Here is a 16,017-nt window from a genome sequence, read left to right as displayed (position 1 = left end):
TCCTTTCCCTTTGCCGCCGCGCCGACGCGGCAATGAGCGAGCCCGATCGCGTTCGACACATTTTAAAAGGCATTGGGCACGTTGCGTTTAACGCACTGGCAGTTAAAAACCCCACCATCGTGGACGATGTCATCGCGACCTGCCATTATCTGGATACACTCCAAGCCATCCGGTTACAGCCAGACGTCTGTGACACGCGACCTTCTTCGGATGCCGATTTGCGCACGTTGATTCGGGCTCTGATCCGCGAAGAGCTTCAAGCACAAGGCATGTCGTGTTCTGCTGTTCCTCCAGCTCACTATACGTCCACTGGGCGACGAGACATCATCAAAGACGAGCTGTCTTCCTTGGTTTACGCTGTGCCCCCTGACCCTCCGACGCCGCCAAATGCGCCATCCACGTACTCCCAAGTTGCTGCCATGCAACCTTCCGTCGCTCAGCGTGCCCTTCCCGTTCCTCAGAACGATGTAGCAGCCTTTACGCCCCGTGCACCTGTACCTGCATTACACGCCCCCTGGCGCTCCTCCCGCCCAATCTGTTATTCTTGTGGCATTCTAGGCCACATCTCGCAGTTTTGTCGAAAGCGCCAGCAGGACCAACCCCGCGGCTACGATGCTTACGAGAGAGATCTGGTGTTCTTTCCGAGCCCATTCCAGCGCCGCCCTTCCACACGTTCCTTTTCCCCACCCGCTCCACCCGACGCTACTCGAAACTACCGTCCAGGATGCCGCCGCTCTCCTTCCCCGTTCCGACGCTCAACATCACCACTCCAGCCAGTCACCCACAGCGACTACCACTCGGAAAACTAGATGGTGCAGTTTGTGGAGGGAAAGCTGCATCGCTCGGACAAACAACACCTCCTGACCCTATAAACCATAAACATTGCCTGGATGTCCATTAGATATTTCAGTTGGACATTCAATACCTCTATTAGAGGTTCAAATAGATCTAGTTTACGTAAAATCTACGTAGGTGGTACTGTCAAAAGTCCTCTTTTTTTACGTCGAAAAGATGTTATATGGATGTAATTGCTGGACATTTGTTACATTGTTTGGATATTAGTTTTGAGCATAAATACGTTATAAATACGTGCCCAAGATGTAATTTTATACATTCCCCAGCATGTGCGGCAATCGTGTAGTGTCTTTTTCACCTGATAGAAAAATGATACCAGCCTTCAAATATTGGTTCCACAGCAAAACTTTATTTTAGAACAAACATTACACATAATAATGTAATCTTTCATAGAAAAGTACAACTAAAATAAACACACGTGTATATCCTCAGAGTATCTCAAGCTTTTATTCAGGATATGTTTAACAAAATGAAAGCTATGTTGAACAGCAAAAATGAGACCTATATCATACAGAATCTTAGGATATTGTTGCTTAGAAAATATAGAACTAAACCAGAGCAATAAATCCCTAAATCATGCCCTTGCAAAGTATACCACAAGCTCTCACTGAGGAATCCTCGTTATACCATACACAAAACGCAGCTAAGACAATATTGCATAAAAAAATACTAAGATGAACAGAAAGACCCGAAATGTCGAAGCGATGAATAGCATGAACTTTAACAAGAGTTCCTTTGAACACGCAACTCTTACATCTGGCAGCATAAAGCTCAATATTTTCTCAGATATATTTGACCTTGTCAAAATGCAGACAATTCATGTGCAAGTAAAACAATAAAATCAATAGATGTGCAAGTAAAATCTGCGAAATGTGACTAGAAAGTTGGTCGAAGCAAAATCCACAAAACCTGACTAGAAATACACAAACTACAAACTTCCAGGAGTGATGCACACATCTTCTGGGAGTAAAACATTAAACGCAATGCATGGTCCTTGTGATATCTGCAGAATGTGAGTAGAAATAAACAAATAAGTACAATCTTCTTTATATATTAGAATGAAATGAAAATTTAAAAATAATATTGTGCAGTCCAAATTTATGCTGTTATTTATGAAAGCTGTTTTGGCAATGATGACATCAATGGCAGCAGCAAGCTGGGCACTTGATATAGGAAACAGCACAAAGGTGCCAAGAGTGGTAGAAAAAACATTTGAGCAGAGTAACCAGTTGGGCTTGTTGGTTAAACATCGTAGAAGGCCATGGCACGAAACCGACGAAGACAGGAGAGGCACACAAAGAACAGACACAGCACTGACTTTCAAAAAGCTGATTCTTGTTGCAAGTCAGCACTGTGTGTTCCTTGTCTTTGTTGGTTCCGCGCTGTAGCCTTCTATGAAGAAAAAAAAAAAACATGTTCACCCACATCTACTCTACAGAAACAGTAACACAACTCTACAATAAGTGTACATACAGACTTAGAAGTCTATGTGAAGACCCACTGTATGGATAAGTTATGCAATAGAGGTATTGGTTGAACTTAAGACATGTATATCATTTACAAAGTATACACTTGGCACAGCAGTGGAGCACATGGCACATTCCAGACGTGGTCAAGCAGTTGACAATATTGGAGCACTTGGTAAAATGCGAAGACGCAATGGGCACTTGGTATACTGCATAAACGGAGAGCACTCGGCACAGCAGCGGAGCACATAACACAGTACTGGAGCACTTGGAGACTTGGTAATGCACTTCGCAAATGGAGACGCCTTGGGACACTTTATATACTGGAGAAGTGGAGAGCGCATGGCAGAGTGGCGGAGCACATAATAGTACTAGAGCATTTGGCACATTGGTGACATCATAAAGCACTTGGCAGTTTTGGACAACTCGGCACACTGGATCTAGACGCCACGGGTGATGGGTGAAAGTACAGCAGGCCTAGGAGACCATGTCAGACGTGTCCGGGCTATTCAGTGGCACAGCGCTGAAGAAAGCAAGGTCACACTGGCAGCTAGATGCCGCGGGTGATAGGAAAAGGTACAACAGGCCGAGGGAACCATGTCACACATATCCGGGCTGTTCAGTGGCACAGTCCTGCAGAAAGCATGGTCACGCAAGGTCAAAGAGTTTAACATAAAATTCCGAGAGCTAATAACTTTTAACACAGGCTTTGGTGAGAAAAAAATCATATACCATTTTTAGATATTACGTGTCTGTTAAAAAATATCGATACTTTAGGCTAAGATTTGCACGCAATAAATTTTCTACTATATTCTTTGCACGTAAACTTGAAGCGTAGGGAGAAACTTAAAGGGGGCTAAGGATTGTGCAGTAAGCTGTGGAATAGAGGAGTTTAGTGTGATGGCATAGAAAGATCGCTTCGGTGTGTATGCCAAGATACGTTATATTTCAGTTTGCCAAGATGACTGCTGAAGATTATGTGAAGTGATAAGTTTAAATATTAGTAAGGTGTACGGTGTGGATTCATTTAGAGCAACAATGATGCTAAAGATCATTAGGATAAATATTTGTCTAGCAGTGAACTTACAGGTACGAGATTTCTGGCTTTATATTTTTTGCTTTAAATGGAGGTTGCAGACATAACCCTAAAAGAAGAACTCGTAAGTATCATAGTGTTCTAAATAATATACTGCATAGCTTTTGTATCAACCAGCCTCCCAAAAACCAAAACTGGTTCTAGAAATCATATATACTGCATTATTCAGGGTGGTCTGTAGCTTGCCAGAGTAGTTTTTTTTTTGTTAGAAATCCGGTATCAATTCAGTGGTATCGTATCAGTACTTACATATACCGAGTGTTTCAATTTAGCTGCACAAAATTTTTTAAAATTGCCTGTGGAACATAGCACAATTATAATCCTTGATCTAACCTACTCGATGAGGCGGCCATTACTTTCGCAAGAAATACGCCTAATTGAATAGTTAACATAATTATTCTAATAAACCTTTTATTTGTTTTACAGCACATCTTTCAATCTACGAATTACAGCCGCTGAGTTCGCAAGGCGTATGCACTTGGAACGAATTCTCAGGACTGAACCAGTCTTGAGATATTAATTTTCAAAGTGTCCTACGAAATGCATGGGCGTTCCAGTGAACTTTTAAAGGAAAATGCTGTTTTATGCATTGAAGCAAAGTTAACTAGAATGCCCATGCATTTCGTAGGACACTTTGAAAATTAATATGGCACATTGCAGACGTGGTCAAGCATTTGACAATATTGGAGCACTTGGTAAAATGGAGACGCAAAGGGGCACTTGGTATACTGCAGAAACGGAGAGCACTCGGCACAGCGGCAGAGCACCTAACACAGTACTGGAGCACTTGGTGACTTGGACCACAGACCACCCTGAATAATGCACTGTACAGGTTATCTAGAACCAGTCTTGGTTTTTGGGAGGCTGGTTGACACAAAACCTATGCAGTATATTATTTAGGACACCACGATGCTTACGAGTTCTTTTTTTAGGGTTTAAATGTCCACAACCTCCATCTAAAGCAGAAAATACAAAGCCAGAAATCTCGTACCTCTCAGTTTACTGCTAGACAAATATTTATCCTAATGATTTTTAGCATCATTGTTGCTCTAAATGAATCCACACCGTACAGCTTGCTAATATTTCAACTTATCACTTCACGTAATCTTCTATAGTCATCTTGCCAAACTGAAATATAACGTACCTTGGAATATATAGTGAAGCGATCTTTCTATGTCATTACACTAAACTTGTCCATTCCCCAGCTTACCTGCACGATACTTAGCACCCTTTAAATTTTTCCCTACGCTTCAAGTTTACGGTGAAAGAATATAGTAAATAGGTGCTTCAAATGCACGGCTACACTCGACAGTGCCTAGTGTAAATGATAATAAGTGTACGTTTTGCTAAGAAGCTCACACAGTTATTTTGTTATAACTAGAAAAAATTACTGTTACCCAATTGTATCAATGAAGTTTACTACCTACCTGCCTACCTAATTGTATGACAGTTGCTTCCTCTTCAATACAGGAGAGCTCGAGTGTGAGCCTCACTCATGCTATGTTGCTCAGTTAGAAAAAAATTCCCCACTGCTGCTGCAGTGAACATGCAGAAAGGCTCGTTTTTTTCCAATCTGCTTTCGTATCCTAGGAGTGCTTTTCATAGCTGGTTTCAAATTTGAAATATGTTTAAACCATTGCGAAACATATAAAGACACATTACCTTGGCAATGGCAGTTCTGTGCCTGGCAGAAGCGTGACGCAGCCACTCCCAAATGGCTGTTTCTACAGCAAACTCGCTGGTATCATGGCCAGTCTGGACGGCACCTATGTTAAATAAAGATTTTTTCATTATATGAAAAAAAGCATTCCAAATCAAACATTCATTTATTGACACAGTAAGCAAATTACTACATCTCGAACTTCTTCACAGCAAAACTATTTTATCCATCTCAACAACTCGGCCAATAAAAAATATCACAAAAAAATTTGGCGGTGCTCCAAATGCTCTGATGTATACAATGTGCAAAATACGCATGCTGCCATTCCAACCACGTTCCACCTACATATGCTCTTGTCATTATCAAACAGCAGATGCAAAACACGTAGCAGGTAAATTTGAAGTGGAAGCGTGCTCTAATTTCCTTTAAATTTATCAATGAAATTTAAGCTAGTTTAAGGCTACACATACACATACCTCCTCGACAGCCCTACGGGGGGGGGGGTCTTCAGAAATGTTTTAGCATCTTTTGGAAGATTCCGGAAACACCCCTGTGGGTAATGTTACATTGTCGAGCCCACTTTGCAAGCGAAGCTGCGAAATTTTAGATTGCTAGTGCTTTGGCTTCCTGCCCGTTCTGCGGTTTCCTGCACGTCAGCGTTAAATACATCGAAAAACCGTTCTTCTGAATCCTCACCGGCTTCGGATAGACACGAGTCACCGAAAACCTCCGCATTACGATCTGAACAATCTGAACTGCTTACTGTCCAATCTGGGCCGGTATTTTGTAGCGATGCCTTATGCTTTATTTACTGGTCTTATCATCCACCACTCACGACGGCTGATACCGTTGATAACGTGAGTGGACCGTTGCGCTGACCACTGACCAAGCGCGAAAAGCGCGAAGAGGCATTAGCATCGGAAAGGCATCGCTACAAAATACCAGCCCTGAACAATGGCCTGTAGCCGCGCTACTGCTAACAGGCGTTGCGCTTACTGCATTGAAGCTAGGATACTCGCTTTAGGAGTAGCTCACTTGCGGTTCACTTTTGGGCACGCTACTGCTAGCCCGTCGCGAACACTTACTGAGCTGCCGGTGTGCAAGGCTGTCTGTCGCCTGCCTCGACAGGCTGGCCAAGCGCTTCAAACAATTCGGCAACCTCGCGGCGTGCTCTGCTCTTAACATCTCGCAACATAGTGTTCATAATCAATACAGATAAGCGTGCTGGCTACGCTAACAAAAGTTTACTTACCGTTACGAGACAAAGGGCTGCTGTTCCCAGCGGAGCTCACATCGCGCCTTCTGTGCCGCCGCTTTCGATGGTGCGATAAACAGACGTTCAAAGCTTGCGGTTCATACGACTTTCTGATCGGTGGGCACTCTGGGACGCCAGTGACGATCACGCAGCCCCAACACCAACAGCACTTCAAAAAACTAATGCAAACACGCGACTTCAAGCGACCTCCGGCTCCGAGAAGAATGACGCAATCGCAACGCAATGAATACGCCGCCAAAGCAGGCAGAATGAAAACCCGAGACGTTGCGCCAGACTGCTTCTTGCCAATTCTTCTTTAAAATTGCTACTATATTTACGTTATTATTTTATAATATTAAATGCTATAATATGTAACAATAATTATACAAAAACGCAACGTTCACAAGGTTTTATCTTTAAAGTATAAACAAAAGGCCATTGATAACTGTAGGCGCCATTTTGTTAAGGACAATTTTTCAGGATTGAGGCGCGAAATTTGAAATTTTACGTTCATTTGCTAGAAAAAGTTATTTCTTAGAAACAAGCAATTAACACAATACTAATACCGATTGCTATACCTACATGTGCACCAACCAAAAATTATCGAATTGGGGTAGGCAAGAGATAAAGGCGAACTTTGGACGCAATGACTTATAGCGCGTCGAAACAAAAAGATTGCAATTATGTATAATTGTTTATATTTCAGGGAACTGTCACTTCTTGAGATTATTTAAACAATACAAAAGCAACAAAATAAACAACACAATCATAATAAAATAGTGCATGAGATATTAAAATAATAAAATAAAATAGCACAGCAATTATATAATTGAGATTTAGACAATGTCGTGTGCAATATTACGAGGCTGCGCGGGGAATATACTTACATTGTGGAGTGGATTGCAGATAAGCCTTTTAGGTCAATGATATTTATTAACACGACAGCGTTAAGGGCCCCGTATCGCAGAAAATGCGGCGTTGGCCTCGGCGTCCGTGGCGGAGAAAATGATCCCGAACCACCCCGACCGCGCAGGCCCTCCGTGTGGCGCAAGGTGTGAGTGAACAAAAAATTGCATTTCTCACAGTAAAATTCGTCATAAAAACCACAGCCTACAGCCATGGTGGCATCGGATTGTAATTTGAATGTACGAGAAAACAAGTCTGTTACGAGGAAACGCAAACACAAACCCCTTTTCCAGCACTTCTACCATACCAACAGTGGTGCGCTCGGGTAGTTTACTTGCGAAAATTCTATCCAGATGTCGCTCGCATCCTCGACAAGGTCAAATTGGGACTTAGCCTGCCTAATGCGTTTTGGACACTTGCGCGCGTCGGGGCAATAGCAAACAATTAATAAAATAATTAAAAAGGTCCCAGGGCCTTCACATTTTAATATAAGACGACTTATATTGCCCCTGTAAGAACGTCTTCCCAGCAATCAATTTCTGTTTAAAAGTGAAGCCAACTTTAAGGGGATTGGTGTAAGTTTGGTCTAAAAAAAAAGCTGGATTTCAAACATTCTGTGTTTCAGTGAAGCCTAGTCATAAAGAAAAATGCGATGCTAACGGGGCCCGATAACTCTTAACGGCGAAGCTTAAGCGACCTCCATATTTTTTTGCTGCCCGAGATTTCAATGTAGTTCTTAATTACTCAAACATCTCAGGCATTCATAGCACTTCCTAATGTCGGGTAGATCTATCGGTAATGTCATATCCCTAACTTCGGGTGAGTTAAATAATGCTAATAATAATAATAATTATTATTAGCATTATTACTGTACGAATTTAACGTCATGCCTTGTGGCCTCTGCAATGCACCGGCAACCTTCCAACGACTGATGGACACTGTTCTGCGGGGCCTTAAGTGGAAGTCTTGTTTGTGCTACCTTGACGACATAGTCATATTTTCTTCAACCTTCCAACTCCACTTGCAGCACCCAGACGAAGTTCTGACGTGTCTCTTTGCTGCTGGCCTTCAGCTGAATACCAAAAAGTGCCACTTTGCCAGCAAGAGTATTAAAGTACTGGGCCACCTCGTAAGCAAAGACGGCATTCGGCCTGACCCCGAAAAGATTACCGCCGTCCTCCGCTTTCCGAGGACCCAACGCTCCAAAAAACTTCGCAGCTTTCTTGGCCTGGCTTCTTACTTCCGGCGCTTCATACGTTAGTTCGCGACCATCGCGACTCCGCTTCACCGACTCCTTCCTTCGGGAACTCCATATGTATGGTCAGACGAGTGCCAAGCGGCTTTTGATACTTTAAAGCGTGCCCTCACGTCTGAGCCAGTGCTTTGTCATTTTGATGACTCCGCATCCACTCTACTCCATACTGACGCCAGCGGCCGTGGAATCGGCGCTGTTATTTTGCAACGATAACGTTTTAAGGAACGCGTGGTCGTATACGCAAGTCGGACGCTAACATCGGCCGAGAAAAATTACACAATCAATGAGCAGGAGTGTCTCGCCGTTGTTTGGGCCATCCAAAAATGCCGACCGTATTTACACGGCCGCCACTTTACGGTCGTGACCGACCACCACACCTTATGCTGGTTGTCGACGTCAAAGAATTTATCTGGACGTGTAGGTCGCTGGATACTTCGTCTGCAAGAATATGACTTCGACGTCACGTACAAATCCGGCAAGAAAGACAACGATGCAGATGCTCTCAGCCGCTGTCCCTTACCACCGCAGTCCGACGTTCCCGGCTTGCCTCCATCCGTCACCGAGCCTGTGAACGCGTCCTCTGCAGTTCTTTCACTCGCCGCTCTCAACGGTCTTCTTTCTTTCCACCCTGAGACGTTTGCGTCCCACCAACGCGACGACACTTACTGCAACACAATTATGGAACGCCTTCACGGCTCATCTCGTCCTCCTAACGCGCGAGCCCGTCACCAGTTACAGAACTTCAGCGTGCAAACTCAATCCTCTACCGGTATGTCTTCCACCCCGAAGGACAGCGTTGGGTTCCTGTCGCTCCTCGATCACTCAGGGAACAGATATTGGGAACATTTCACGATGATCCTACGGTTGGACATGTCGGCTTTCACAAGACCTATGAACACATCCGCAGTCGTTTTTCCTGGCCTGGACTTGCCACCTGCGTAGCGAAATACGTCGCTTCTTGCTCGCTCTGCCAGCGCCACAAATGGCCCACTTCACCTCCGGCTGGACTGCTGCAACCTCTTCCCTGTCCTGACGCTCCATTCGCAGTCATCGAGATTGACCTCTACGGACCGCTTCCATTATCAGCTAGCGGCAAGAGATGGGTCGTCACTGCAGTTGACCCCTTGACCAGGTATGCCGAAACAGCTGCGCCACCTTCAGGATCCGCGGGGGAGATTGCGACTTTCTTCTTGGAAGCCATCTTTCTACGACATGGAGCGCCACGCGTTCTTTTGAGTGACCATGGCAAGGCGTTTCTGTTGAAGCTACCCGAGGACGTGCTCCACACATGAAACACCATCTATAAGACGACTACGATATACCATCCTCAGACTAATGGCCTCACAGAGCGCTTTCATCGAACTCTCTCTGACATCATATCCATGTACATCAACGCTGACCACACCAACTGGGATCTTTCCAGTTGCAGATGGTATGGAATCTTCCATACCATCCTGCCATTCGTGAATGTTGCCTACAATACCGCTGCACAGTGCACTATTGGCTACTCACCATTCTTTCTAGTTTACGGGCGTCAACCGACCTCTCTCCTGGATGTCTCTTTTTTTTTGATGCCCCCGTGAACTCGTCGGCGTCAGTGAGTGACCAGTTAATATCTCGCCTTGCCGCGTGTCGCCATCGCGCCCGCCTCAACACCGAAGCAAGTCAACAGGATAGGAAGACTCGCTACGATGGATTTCACCGCCTCGTTCTGTTGAGCCCCGGTGATGAAGTGTTATTGTGGACACCCACTCGAGTTCCTGGCCAGTGTGAAAAGTTTCAGTCGCGTTTTATAGGGCCTTACACTGTTGTAGAGCAAACTTCGCCAGTGAACTACCGCGTCACTCCCGCTGTCACACCTTCCGATGGCCGCTACCATGGCACAGAAATTGTCCACGTTTCGCGCCTAAAGCCTTTACAACGGCGTGCCGCACCACTATAACCAGCGGCCAGGCTGGCCGCTTCCGCGCGAGGGGGTAATTAACGTGAGCACAATATTCATCCTTCATCTTCTTCACCTGTACATAATCATCATCAGTGTGCGCGTCGTCTTCGTTCAGCGCGTGACTCAGCCGAATAAAGGCGTCGAGACAACAGCTGTGCTGCTGCCTTACATATCAAACCACTCCCATACTGCCAGTGTTTTGCCGGTGAAATGTGAACTTGGCCTTCCGAACTTGCTCTTAAGAAGAAAAATTTCACGTCTTTGTCTCTTTCATAAAATGTTTTTCTTCAACCAGTCACTGGAAACGCGGACTTCTATCAGAACCATAGCATTTATCAGCCCGTATTGATGACCAGCACAAGATCGCCATTCTTTTTTGCCACTAACCTGTTTAATGATTCATTTATCCCAAAGACAAGCTCAGAATTGAATCACCTTCCCAGTGCCATCGCCAGCATTGAAGATGTAGAGTCATTCGCAGATCACAGTTGTTCACCACTTCACAGAATAACCTGCGCCGCTATTTGGTAATTCAATAAGTTTTGTATTTTAAATGTACAGTAATGTTGCTAACGTTATTGTTATTCAAGGCCTTTTGTATTGACCTGTTAGAATAACCTGCTCTGTTAATCATTGTTCTTTTTCTTGTTTTATATTGGTTTTTATATTTGTACAAATCAATGTTGGCTATCAGTTTACGGGAATTAGAAGTGTCGTCCCACGTGTACATCTTGTCGTCAATACGGATCTTATCATGTACAAGTGATACTTTCTTGTCCATGACTTTATCTTCCCTCGCGCTCTCCCATAGCAGTTTTCTCTTTCGCAGTGTGTCTGCGCAGCAATCATTTTGAATGCTTATGCTCGTTCCTTTTAGCTTCTTGGCATGTCTAAGGACTGCTTCTTTTTCGTTAAAATCCTGAAAATGAAGGATAATTGGTCGCTTTGAGGAAGGTTTACCAAGCCTATGAATTCGAGCCACGGACGTGCAGATCAATCCTAATTTTGTTTCAAAGATGTTTTTAATAACTTTCTCACGCAAAACAGATTTAGTTTCTTTCGGCTGCTCAGTTATACCGAAAATCACCAGGTTAGACCTACGGCTGCGGTCTTCCAAGTCCACTAGTTTCGTTTGTTGCGATATTAGCGTCTCCTGCATAGCTGTCAGGGATGTGCTTATACCTTCAATTGAGGAAGCCTTGAGTTGCAGGGTTTGTACATTATCCTCCAGGTTTACTAACCTTATGCCAAAACCGCTAACAGCTTTTTCTGTTGCTTCAAGGCGTGATTTCAGTTCATTGATTTCAGATAGAATAATCTGTTGGCCATCCATAATAGTTTTAAACATATCTTCCACCGATGGTCCTGGATTTTCCTCGACATCACCGCACAAAAGAAGTTCACATACGCAAAAACAATCATACGCAATACGCAAACATCTGCGTATGTGCGCTGGACTTGGAAGCGTCTGTGTAAAACTCTGTACACGAGTATTTAGATTGGAGTTCAAAGAAATCCATTCTAATGTGTGCCTCTGGCGCGTGTTTAGTGACCTCTACGAATGATATGTCACACTCTATGAGCTGCCACTGCCACGGCGGCAACAGTTTCGCTGGAGCCATAGGACATTGTTCAAGCAGCGGAACACCCATTTCCTCACTGAGGTTCCTTACACGCAAAGAGAACGGCTTTGTCGCTGCAGGTCGATTATGGAAGAGTGTGGCAGTGGTCACGTCATTTATAGTTGCATAAGAAGGGTGTTCAATGTTTGCTTGTACTTTCAGAAAATATGTAAAACTGCTGTATGACCGCTGCAGATGAAGTGACCACTGATTCGACTCTACGTAGGTGCTTTCGGACTTGTCCTGAAAGCACCAGTCGCGAGGCGGATACCCAAGTTGTGAACGGGGTCTAGTATTTTTAACGCACTTGGCGTTGCAGAATTATAAGTTATTGACCCGTAATCAAGGCGTCAGAGGACAAGACTTTTATACAAGTTAAGTAAACACTTTCGATCACTATCCGAAGTCGTACGCGACAGAAGCTTTAAAAGGTTTATTGTCTTCAGGCATTTTGCCCTCAGATGCTTAAGATGAGGAATAAATGTTAGTTTACAATCTAAAATGATTCCTAAAAACTTGTGCTTGATGCTCACAGAGAGCAAATCTCCTTTGATTGCGCTCTCTGTGTGATTTACTTGGGACTGGCGTTACGCCTCTCTCGTTAGTAAAGAGTAGGCAAGTGCTCTTCTGGGCATTTCCTTTAAAACCATTTTCATGTGCCCATTCGGACAATTTCTTTATTCCAAGCTGCACTTGTCGTTCGCAGATGGCAATATTGCATGACTTGAAGGCTATTTGCACATTGTCGACATAAATGGAATAAAACTTTGTGCGTGGGATGACAGTGTGCAGGGAATTCATTTTTACAATAAATAGTGTGCAACTAAGCACACCTCCCTGTGACACACCGGTCTCTTGGATGAATGACTTAGATAAAGCGTAACCCACTCTTACGCGGAATGTGCGATTAGATAGGTAACTTTCGATTATATTTACCATGTTGATTATATTTACCAGTCTGTCGGGCTTTCTGACGGCATTTATGCCTCTTTATCCAAGGTGCTTTTTCTAGCACAGGTGCGCATGCGTTCCTCGATTTCATGAGAAGCTGCCTGCTGTCTGCTCCCTGAGCTATCCCCAGCGCCCCTGAGGTTGATGCCAGGACCTAGGCTGGTCCGTGTTTTGCTCACTTCTCTGCTGCCCTCTTCTTTAGTGCCTTTTTCGAACGGAAGGCCGCGACGGTGTTCCGGGCAATCGCTAGACAGATTTTCCGAACTGCTGAGTGTGGAGCCCGCGTCAAACGCTTGCTCAATAGAGCTTGCATACGACTCCAGCTCGCAAATCTCTCTCAGTGAGCGTGCCCTTTCAGCCTCCGCGACCCTCAGACGCAACTGCAAAACACGTGCCTCGCGCTCAATCTGTTCTCTTTTCGCTTCTCGCTCCGCAGCGCGTTCTTCTCGCGCTCGCGCCTGCCGCTCGGCGAACCACGCTTTTAGCTCTGCTCCCTCAAGCCCCATGCGTTCGGCTAAAGCTAACAGCTCTCGCGTGCTAGCCGTGTTTTTAAATTGTTAGAATTAGCAACAGAATCCAAACAAACGGCTTTGTCCTGTCGCGGACGCCAATTTGTGATGAGCAGGTTCTTTTGTGTTAATGTTTTTGGCGGTTCTCTGAGGCGAAGCCTCCCAGAACCCAATCGAGGACAAAGCCGTTTGTGGAACGCACACACAAAACGTTTAATGTAACTAGAACGAGAGAAAAAAAACACCATAAAATAAACACTCAAAAAGAACTCATAATATAACACACATGGGGCTAGAACGCTTACTGATGTCGGGCAAGTTCGGGCAGGCTGCGGGTGTGATAATGCACTAGAGTCTCGATGCGGCGAAGCGGAGACGACGATAGAAGCGTTGTTTGTCTCACCAAAAGGTCGCTGTCGGAACGTCGTACAGGCTACCAGAGCGTGGCAGCTCTGGCTCAGAGGAAGAAGACAGGCAGCTCGGCAGCACGGACCGACGGTGGTGACGTTCTGGTCGGGCAGCTGATCGTGGCACTCGGGCTCGTAGCCCGTCAGCTCACGTTCTGCCCACGGACGCAGACGCTCACCGGCCTCGGGCAGCAGCACTTGACTATCGGGCGGGGTGGCGATGCCCGGGAAGGCAGGCGGCTTGGCAGCAGGGGTTGACGGCGGCGGCGTCCTGGCCGGGCAGCTGGTCGTGGAGCTCGGGCCCGTAGCCCGACTGCTCTCGTTCTGCCCACGGGCGCAGACGCTTGCCGGATTCGGGCAGCAGTTCTCGAACGGATGGAGTGGCGGCGCCCAGGAATGGGTTGGGAGGAGGCCCCGGCCGGGTGAAGTCCTGGTGGCTCGGGTCCGGAACCCGACGGCCGTCTTCAACTCCCGATCCGGTGGCCGACGTTCTCCTGGTGCCGCTTCTGGAACTCCTCTCCCTACTGCCAGCGCGGCTCCTTTTTCTGCTGCTTTGGTCGATTCGTCGATTGCTCATTGGCTCCTCGAGGCTCCGTGTTCTTTTGCGATTGGATTGGCTTTTTTCTTTTGATTTCTTTTCTTGCGCCGCGTGTTCACGCGCCGGACGGTCTTCGGCGTCGTCGTTTTCGGCGCGGCGCGGTAGAGCGGCGCGCGCTCTCCTTGTCGTCTGCTTCTTGTTTGAAATGCAACGCACCTTGTCGCACACCACAAATATCACCGTCGCGCATCACCGCACCGTGTCGCGCACCACAGAAGTCACCGCATTGTGTCGCGCACTACTCATCACAGGCACAAAGGAAGCAAGAAGGGATGACGGCGAGCAACAAGTTTAGATGGCGTGAAAAGAACAGTGGAGTCGGAAAACCCAATGCAGCAAACGGGTACAATTGCGGCAGAGTACGAAATAATCACAGTGTCGGTGGTGACGAACACACGGCCTGAAGCGTCATCAGTATCTTCAAAAACGTTGGTGCCGAATGGCGACAGAGCGAGTTCAGCACAGGCGCAATCTATAACAGCATGATGAGATGACAGAAACTCGCATCCATGGCATGGGAGCAGCGAGACAGAATAGAGAACTCAACACGGTATAAAGTGCCGCTTATAACAACACGCATGGTACACTTCCCTAAAGGTTCAATCGGCGCAGAGCTTGCTGTACGTAATGAAATGGCAGAATATGGCGTCGCGACTTTTCTTAGTTGAAGACGAAGCTGGCTCGAAATCACTGATATTGCTGCTCCCGTGTCTAAAAGCGCATGAACGGCAATGTCTTCTGCATAAACTTCAAGGACGTTCGCAGAAAACAATGAGGTCCTGAGAAGTTCGTTCAGATCGCAGTCCTTGCCTCCGGAACTGCGTTTCTCAGTTTTCCTCTCGGATAGCGTTAGGGCGACGGACAAGCGGCGACAGAGAACGCCGACGCGGTGACGGAGACCGACGGGTATTGAAGGTTCGGGAAGCAGGATGTGAGGCTTCGAAGTGCTGAGCGGCAGGAGTGGAACGGAACAGAGAGTCGAAACCGTTGCTTGGTGCCCTCGGAGAATCCGAAGGATACCATCGGCGCTGGCGGCAAACCATGCTACATGCCGTGACAGGCCGCACGAATAACAGATAAGGCGGTTGTCATGGGTGCGCTATGGATTGAGGACAGCGGGCTGAGACTGATGGAGATATTGGCAAGGTGGGCGCACGGGCTGCTGTGGCGGCCAGTAGCTGCTTGTAGGTGCATATGTTGCAGCTACTTGCGGAGGTGAGGGAAAGGCGCTGGTAGGTCTGGATTGAATAGCTGCAGACGGAGGCCTTGGATTCGTGACAACGGCAACGTACGTAAGTGGTACAGGCGGAGGAGGCGGTTGATGAGCAAGTGGTATGGCGCCAGCGACGTGGTCTTGTATCACCTGACGGAGATCGGGAGACAAGGGCGACTCTGACGCTTGACTGGGTGGCAGAAGAGAGAGTTGGCGTGCCACTTTTTTTCGTGCAAATTCTTTGATTTGGTCGAAGAGTGCTGAACTGGAAGGAGTAGC

At 46.3% G+C, this 16,017-nt stretch overlaps 1 long non-coding RNA gene across 1 annotated transcript; it reads right to left on the bottom strand.

Moving 5' to 3' along the window:
- Positions 1-1,263: 1,263 nt before the first annotated feature.
- LOC125947392 (uncharacterized) lies at positions 1,264-6,463 on the bottom strand. Its single transcript, XR_007468259.1, has 3 exons — positions 6,330-6,463; positions 5,080-5,183; positions 1,264-2,954 (listed from the first exon to the last, which is right to left on the bottom strand). It is a non-coding gene; the product is annotated as an uncharacterized LOC125947392 (long non-coding RNA).
- Between the last annotated feature and the right edge of the window lie 9,554 nt (positions 6,464-16,017).

The sequence above is a fragment of the Dermacentor silvarum genome, chromosome 8, assembly GCF_013339745.2.
Source record: "Dermacentor silvarum isolate Dsil-2018 chromosome 8, BIME_Dsil_1.4, whole genome shotgun sequence".
Lineage (NCBI taxonomy): Eukaryota > Metazoa > Arthropoda > Arachnida > Ixodida > Ixodidae > Dermacentor > Dermacentor silvarum.
Note: the sequence above shows the minus strand (reverse complement) of the source record. Positions and strands in the feature narration are given on the sequence as shown.